A 6,914-nucleotide genomic window follows, 5' to 3' on the forward strand; every position below is an offset into this window, starting at 1 on the left:
TAGAATTAGACTTTTATTAATAAAGCAATCTTTATACACTTTGAAGTTTCCTTCCTAAACATTAATGGATTTTTCTTTGAAATTGTAAGTACAATTCAAGACACGTTAATATGAGTAGGTACCTACATAAACTTTCAATGGAAATGATTTTAATGTGGCCAGCCTAATGTCATTTGTATCTATACTTAAAACTACATAACATTTCGGTTTAATGAACATCAATGGATTGGATTATATGTCTTTCCCCCTTTCGAAGGTAAAATGGGGACGTACTTGTAAATTACATGTCGCAAATACGATCTCTATATCTGGTCTCTGTACCTGAAAGTAGATCACAATAAACGTTCTAAACGTGTTTTATACCTGCATTACCTTTAGAACTTGTCTTCACGTATAATTTCGACGAACGATATGGTACTATAAAAAATAGGGTTGTATTTTCATTTCATTCAGGCCTACGTTTTGCAGATGCGAAACGTAAACAAACTTCACGAGAGATAATTTCTTCCGTTTGGAAATGTATACCTGATGCCATTTGATTGTAACTAGGTAGCTTTGAAACTATATTTAACAATAACAAAAAGGTTTACAATAAGATTAAGCTCTCTCCAGTTAATGTAAACATTAAAAGAAAGCAAGGTTATAAAAACTATACATTAGAACTACTCACAGCTCTGTGGAACTACTACAGTTCCACAAACTGCTACCAATTACATAGAAAGTCTCGAGACTTGGAATTATATGAGAGACCCCCAAAATGTGAGAAATTAGTGTAAAATCTCGACGAGGCGCATCGCCGTCTCCGACGCAAAATAGAATCTCGACGATGCGCCTGCGGCGCATCGCCGTGCGAATAATATCTCGACGATGCGCCTTCGGCGCATCGTCGCCTCCGGCGACAAATATAGAATCTCGACGGCGCATCGCCGTTTCCGGCGGCGGGAAGCAACTTCGCATATGACTTTTACTTATCGTAAAGCTTATATTTACGCTTCGTAAAGACAATTTCGTCGATTTCTCCCGTCCGTTGCTTGTATTTTCGCAAATTTTCGTAAAAATAGCGCCGCGACCTGGGACTCCCCTTCGATTTTTTCGAAATGGACTCGTCCGTCAGTTTGACGTTTAAATTGTTAAGGGTTTTTCGCAAAATTAAGGGTGAAGGAGCTAATAGCCAGAATTTTGAGGATAGGACTGTCACCTCAACTTTTCACGGCCTACTTGATTCCGTCGAGAAACTTGAGTAACCTCAAACTCCGTGCGACCTTCAGTTGCGTGCTACCATTATATTGAATTAATTAGAGATACAACAAACGTTTTAAAGTGTTTCTGATAAGCTACATAAATTAATGTAAATCAGAAGAAAAATATTTAAATTTTCGGAGATATACTTATTTTTGACTTTTTTTTAAATGGCACTGCCCTGTATATTTGGTAGGAAATACTTTTTGCTTTAAACAAGTTTCATAAGTTATCCCTTATAAACTTAATAGAATTAGAGATATTAAAGAAAATATTAAAATAATTAGACGGGCAATTAAACCTGGCTTAGCTGGTTATGGAAACAAAATTTGACAATTGTATTAGTTTATTGTTATAACTTTATGAAAAAGTTTATTGAATTGATAACATAGATTATTATTATTTGTTGTAAAATTGGAAGAATACTCAATTAACGAGAAGGTAGATATGGTGAAATGTTTACATTTCTCAAACAATAATTCAAGACAATCCCTGCGATTATATACCGGTCACAATATCCTGATCGCATTCATCCAAGTCAAACATACTTTTTCAAATTAGAAAAAAATTCACAGATTTCGCAATCCTTGCAACCATCGGTGACATGGGAAGTGATAAGCTGATAACCGTATAACATCATATCTAAAACACAAATAACCCTTATTCACACGGAATCACTTGCTCCACTCGCAAGCTGGCTCGTATCGCAAACGTAAACTTTCTGAATATTAAGTGTCGTAACATACTTGTAATACTATCACGGGCAATGTGCGATGGTGCGGAATTGTTAATATTATTATTGTGGTTCCATATTTTTATGGCGGCACTTTAACTTCTCAAAAGTGTTTGATTTCTTTATAAAATGAACTAAGGAATTTTTTTGATGATATACCATTAGCAGATGGGCGCGGAATGATATTTCAACAAGATGGTGCCTCTGCGCACAATTCAGTAAATGTAACAAACTATTTAAATCAAGAATTTCCAAATGGCGGTGAAAATTTTGAAAAATGTTTACAGTGTTACCAGTTACATTTGTAAATTAAAATGTTTCTTCGTAACTCAATAATTTTGTTTTTATAGCAAGCTGTAAGTTCGAGTAAAGCTACTTTAATATTTTCTCAGTACGTTTCAAATCAGTGATAAAATATGGGGCATTCCATTAAAAAAAATGCAAGTTTGATACACCACTGTAATACAGCACGCCCCTAGCGTTCAAAAATATTTTAGAAACATGCCGGCGGTGATTGCGTACATTTTTTTTTATTTACTTTAATTTATGTAGCTTACTAGAAAGACTAAAATAATAATAAAAAAATAATAATAAACGTTTATTAAAACCTCCCATTTAATTAATTTCAGTTATTCCTGACATAAACCACTTTTCGTCAGTTTCAGTTACGAATGTGTGTAAGACCCACTAACTTAAATGTGCACGCATGAAAGTCCTTTCATTTGTCAATATTTAATCCTTTAAAATATGTGACAGAAGGCTTTGAATAACAGCATATCTTAGTTGTGTGAACACCTACATTTATTGATGTGCATTGCACGACAGACATTAAACTGCCCACATTTAGCTAGTGCCATTTCCGTATTCAAAGTTTTCTGAAAACACAATGAATTCAAGGGGAATTTATTACTATTCCCGTTCCGTGGGGTGACAGAGTAAAGTGTACGGCTGAACTATTGTTTGATCTCCACATTACTATTATCCACAAAAATTTCCTTCTCATTTTCAATGTCTAACAAATTCTCTTACTTTAAATACAACTTATTTCTCAACCATGTATCAGCGTTCGCGGCGTGAGAAATGGTAATAAATTACTGTAGTTGTCGTTAAATCATTCTAAATATGTATTAGGCTGGTTTTCACACATTAGAAATTGTGTAAGTGGACGATTTTAAATGTCCGTCTAATTGGACGCGATTTATCAAACTTTGCGGAAATAGTTCGTTTGGTCCATTTAGTTTGAAGCAAGTAGTTAAACCGAGCTTCTTGTTTCGAATTTATTAACATGAGCACCTGGCGTGATGTCACGAAAATCATTATATTAGAAAGATTATGTAAATGTGTAGTAAATTTGGAAACATTTTTCATATTAAATGTAGTGTAGGTTATCTACAGAAATTAGCTTTTGATTAATGAAGGAGAGGTTTGACGGCAGAATGAGGTCTCGGTTTCACAAATTAGTAATTTATTTCCCTTTCTTCATCTACTAATGTCACAAATGGGACAAGTTTCGGATTTGCTGTTTGGAGGGTATTTGCAAAATTGCACTTTAGAAGTAAGATTTGCATGGGTTCGTATTGGAATACGGCCTCCAATACGTGCAAAAATAGGGGGGTGCGACAAAAATCCCTACATTTTCGAATCGAATCCAAAATATTCTTATACGAAATTTCATTGCTGTCACAGTAAGAAAATAGATACTTTACGGCTGCACTGTTAAAGCTGTAACAAGTACCAACTCAACTCAACGCAAGATCACTTTTTAACAGGGAGAACATATTTTGTTCTTATTATAAAAAAGGAGTGTATACACCATTTTTGTGGTCCGGTAAAGAATTAGTATGATGACAGATTTGCGGGTGAAGTCGGGTAGTGTATGAGTCATTCGAGTGAGACGGGTCGGCGGATTAGAACATCCGGCTGCTTTTCACCTCTACACATCAAAGGTGAAATATCCATCTGTAAAATAACATGCTAAGTAACCAATGTCTGATGGGGCAACAAGTACAGATGAAATGCGAAACTGCCCATAGTGAAAAAAAAGTGATTTTGCGAGTAGACATGGAAAAGAATCGTTGCAGAGAACCTCGAGAAGAAGGAAAAGGGAATTGGCCACAGCTAGCCAGGGGAAACATGTCCTCCAGTGAAACAGCCACCGAGGTTTGACAAGTTTGATATAATTTTGGGTGCCAGGTGTGAACAAGTCACGACAAAAAGTAAATAAAAATACAAGAATACAACCTTTGCGAATCCTCAGACACTGGCGGGTATAAAAACTCTTATCTTAGCAAAGAAAAATACTGGTGTGTGAAATGGTACGCGGTCAAAATACCACCCAACAGACTGCACCTACCCTATCTAGCTCAAATTACCATTATTTTCTTCTCTCTTTTTAAAATTACTCTTATGACCGGGTTCCGACACAAACAAAAATCTTAACATTGACCTTAAAACTTTTATAAGTTTGAAAAAGGCCTGAATCAAAATCCCTAAGTTTCCTTGATACCAACTACTCAAATTATGCATTGAATATTTCAGATTAAAAGAAATTTGTAGAATCAAACAGTGAAAATTAACTTTGCCTGGATCTTCAATAGGGATTCAAATTGACACACAATTGATTAATAACAAGAAATTCTTCCCAGACACGCCATGACAAAAACCTGTAAGAAAAAAATTAAGGATAACAACGCCTTTTTTTATCACAAACACAACTCGTTTACAAGAGCTGACAGCTTTTAACTCACTTATGCTTAACGCATAACAGGGGTAATCCGATGACTTGTTGGAGGAAGTTAACCAATAAGTATGATGGCTGATCGGGTTATATTTTGAATTAACAACATAGTCCGGAATGGACCATTTCCTGCAAAACGAAAAGTAGTTCCAATTTTTTTGCATGTCATGGGGGAATATCTGATGGTTAAGAATCCAAGTTTCGACCTCCCACTCCTTGTGATTCCCCCGAACCACCCCTAAAACCAAAGAAATTTGGTTGGTTTTTTAGTTTTTCAATCATATCTTTTTATAGGTGCACTATATAAAAAAATATTGTTATTAGAAATTATAGACCATCACATTTTACAAAAATTTGTTATATACTTATTTTTCGTAAAATTTTTATTTCAAAAGATATAGAGCTTCAAATTTGTCTGTATTTTGAAGATTCCGGAATTTCTATGTATGTACATATTCCAACGAAATTGTATGTTATCTCTATAATCATAAGATTCATATGAGAAAATACCTCGATTATAAAGTTATGGTGCTATTAATTTCCGTACCCTGTGCCCCATCCCTTCAACCCCTTGGTCGTAGTAGGTATTTGAATCATTGTGTGATTATGGGGCTTTCGAATACTATTATAAATTATTATTTCAACCCCCTATAGTAGTGATTGTTCAACTGTCTAAGATTATATCGCTTTCGATCATAATTTTGCTCGGGTCTGAAGCAGTAGCTTTGTGTCACCACAATTCATTCCATGCAGGTTATATTTCAAAGTGTGGCATAAAATGAGTTTGAAACGATTTAAAATTCTGCGATCTCAATCATGAACCAATTAGTGTGAATTAATCAGGTAAGGAGATCAATGTGATTCAATAAGTGAATTTTACTACATTTATTATGAGTTAATATTTCGTAACGATTTGAGAGTCATAATTTTGCTACAAGTCAAACAATTAAAAAGAAATCAAAGAGGATAAGCACAAAAACTGACAGTTGTACAATGACTAGCAAAAACATACATGAAATAGGTGAAGGAAGACTATATAAAACGAGTACATCGGGAGTAATGCAAAACAACAATTGAAACCGGCGCAATTAAACTTAAGATTAACACGTGTAAACCGCCGCTAAGATGTAATCATTTTTTGGCATAACGACTGTCATGGTATTAGGTGTAAAACCAATATTTGACGGTTATACAGTTATCTAACTTATAACAATAATATATACAGAGTTGAAACAATAATGAAAGCAAATAACAAATAAATTATAACAATAACAGGTTGAAACAGTAATGAAAGCAGGATATAAATAAACTATAACAATATACAGGTTGAAACAATAATAAAAGCAAACTATAAATAAAAAGCCAGCTATTAATGTATAAGGAAGTAACTACTTTTTCTTGTTTCTATTCTTATTCACTGCCAAGTCAATTATGTAGGCGTAGCTAGCACTCAAATTTTGAGTGTCAGTTTTATGATTTATCGTATTGGGTTCAGTTTTTATATAAAACATTTCTAAAAAGATACGGTTAAAATAATTCTTTTCCGAATCTAAAATTTTTACATTTTTAAATCAAATTCATGGTTATTAGTCCTAGCATGTTGGGGCAATTCACATTGTTGAGCCGAGGTAGATTTGCAGTTGCTTTTATGTTGGGACATCCTACTTTCCAACCAATGGGAAGTTTGGCCTACATAATTGGTCTCGCAGTTAACACATGGTATACTATAAATGACACTAGTCCGGTATAAAAACATTGTCTTTCGTTTTAGTCTTACCTCCAATAGAACACCATCGACTCCCCTATAAAGCTTGCATCGCTTTGCTCTGCCACTTAATAAAACATTTGTTGTACCATGATGTGAAAGCACCAGCGTTAGTACCTACTCAACAAAATATTCGTAACAGTTTCCAGTGACTGGGAAAAGACACGAAATGGTTTGAAGCTGCCAGGCACGATGCGTCTAAATCAAAATCACTGTTTTTCTGTTGCGAAAATCTATTAATGTAGATAAGTTTTATATTTACTTCTTATTGTCACATTTTACAGTTACAAGAGGATATGGCGAATTATACGAGATTTAAACAAATGGGCGGAATAATAAAAATGAACCCAAACGTAGTTATTTTTGACTGTCAGCTTGATAGAACAAGAGATGCAAGTACCTGCACCATCTTTCGGTGGAACTAAATTTCGAGTGGTGCT

General features: G+C 34.5%; 1 long non-coding RNA gene across 1 annotated transcript; it reads right to left on the reverse strand.

The window, feature by feature from the left end:
• On the reverse strand, window positions 1–1,290 carry LOC116164828. Its single transcript, XR_004144009.1, has 2 exons — window positions 373–1,290; window positions 1–321 (listed from the first exon to the last, which is right to left on the reverse strand). It is a non-coding gene; the product is annotated as an uncharacterized LOC116164828 (long non-coding RNA).
• Window positions 1,291–6,914: the final 5,624 nt, after the last annotated feature.

This window comes from Photinus pyralis, unplaced genomic scaffold, assembly GCF_008802855.1.
Source record: "Photinus pyralis isolate 1611_PpyrPB1 unplaced genomic scaffold, Ppyr1.3 Ppyr1.4_LG2, whole genome shotgun sequence".
Lineage (NCBI taxonomy): Eukaryota > Metazoa > Arthropoda > Insecta > Coleoptera > Lampyridae > Photinus > Photinus pyralis.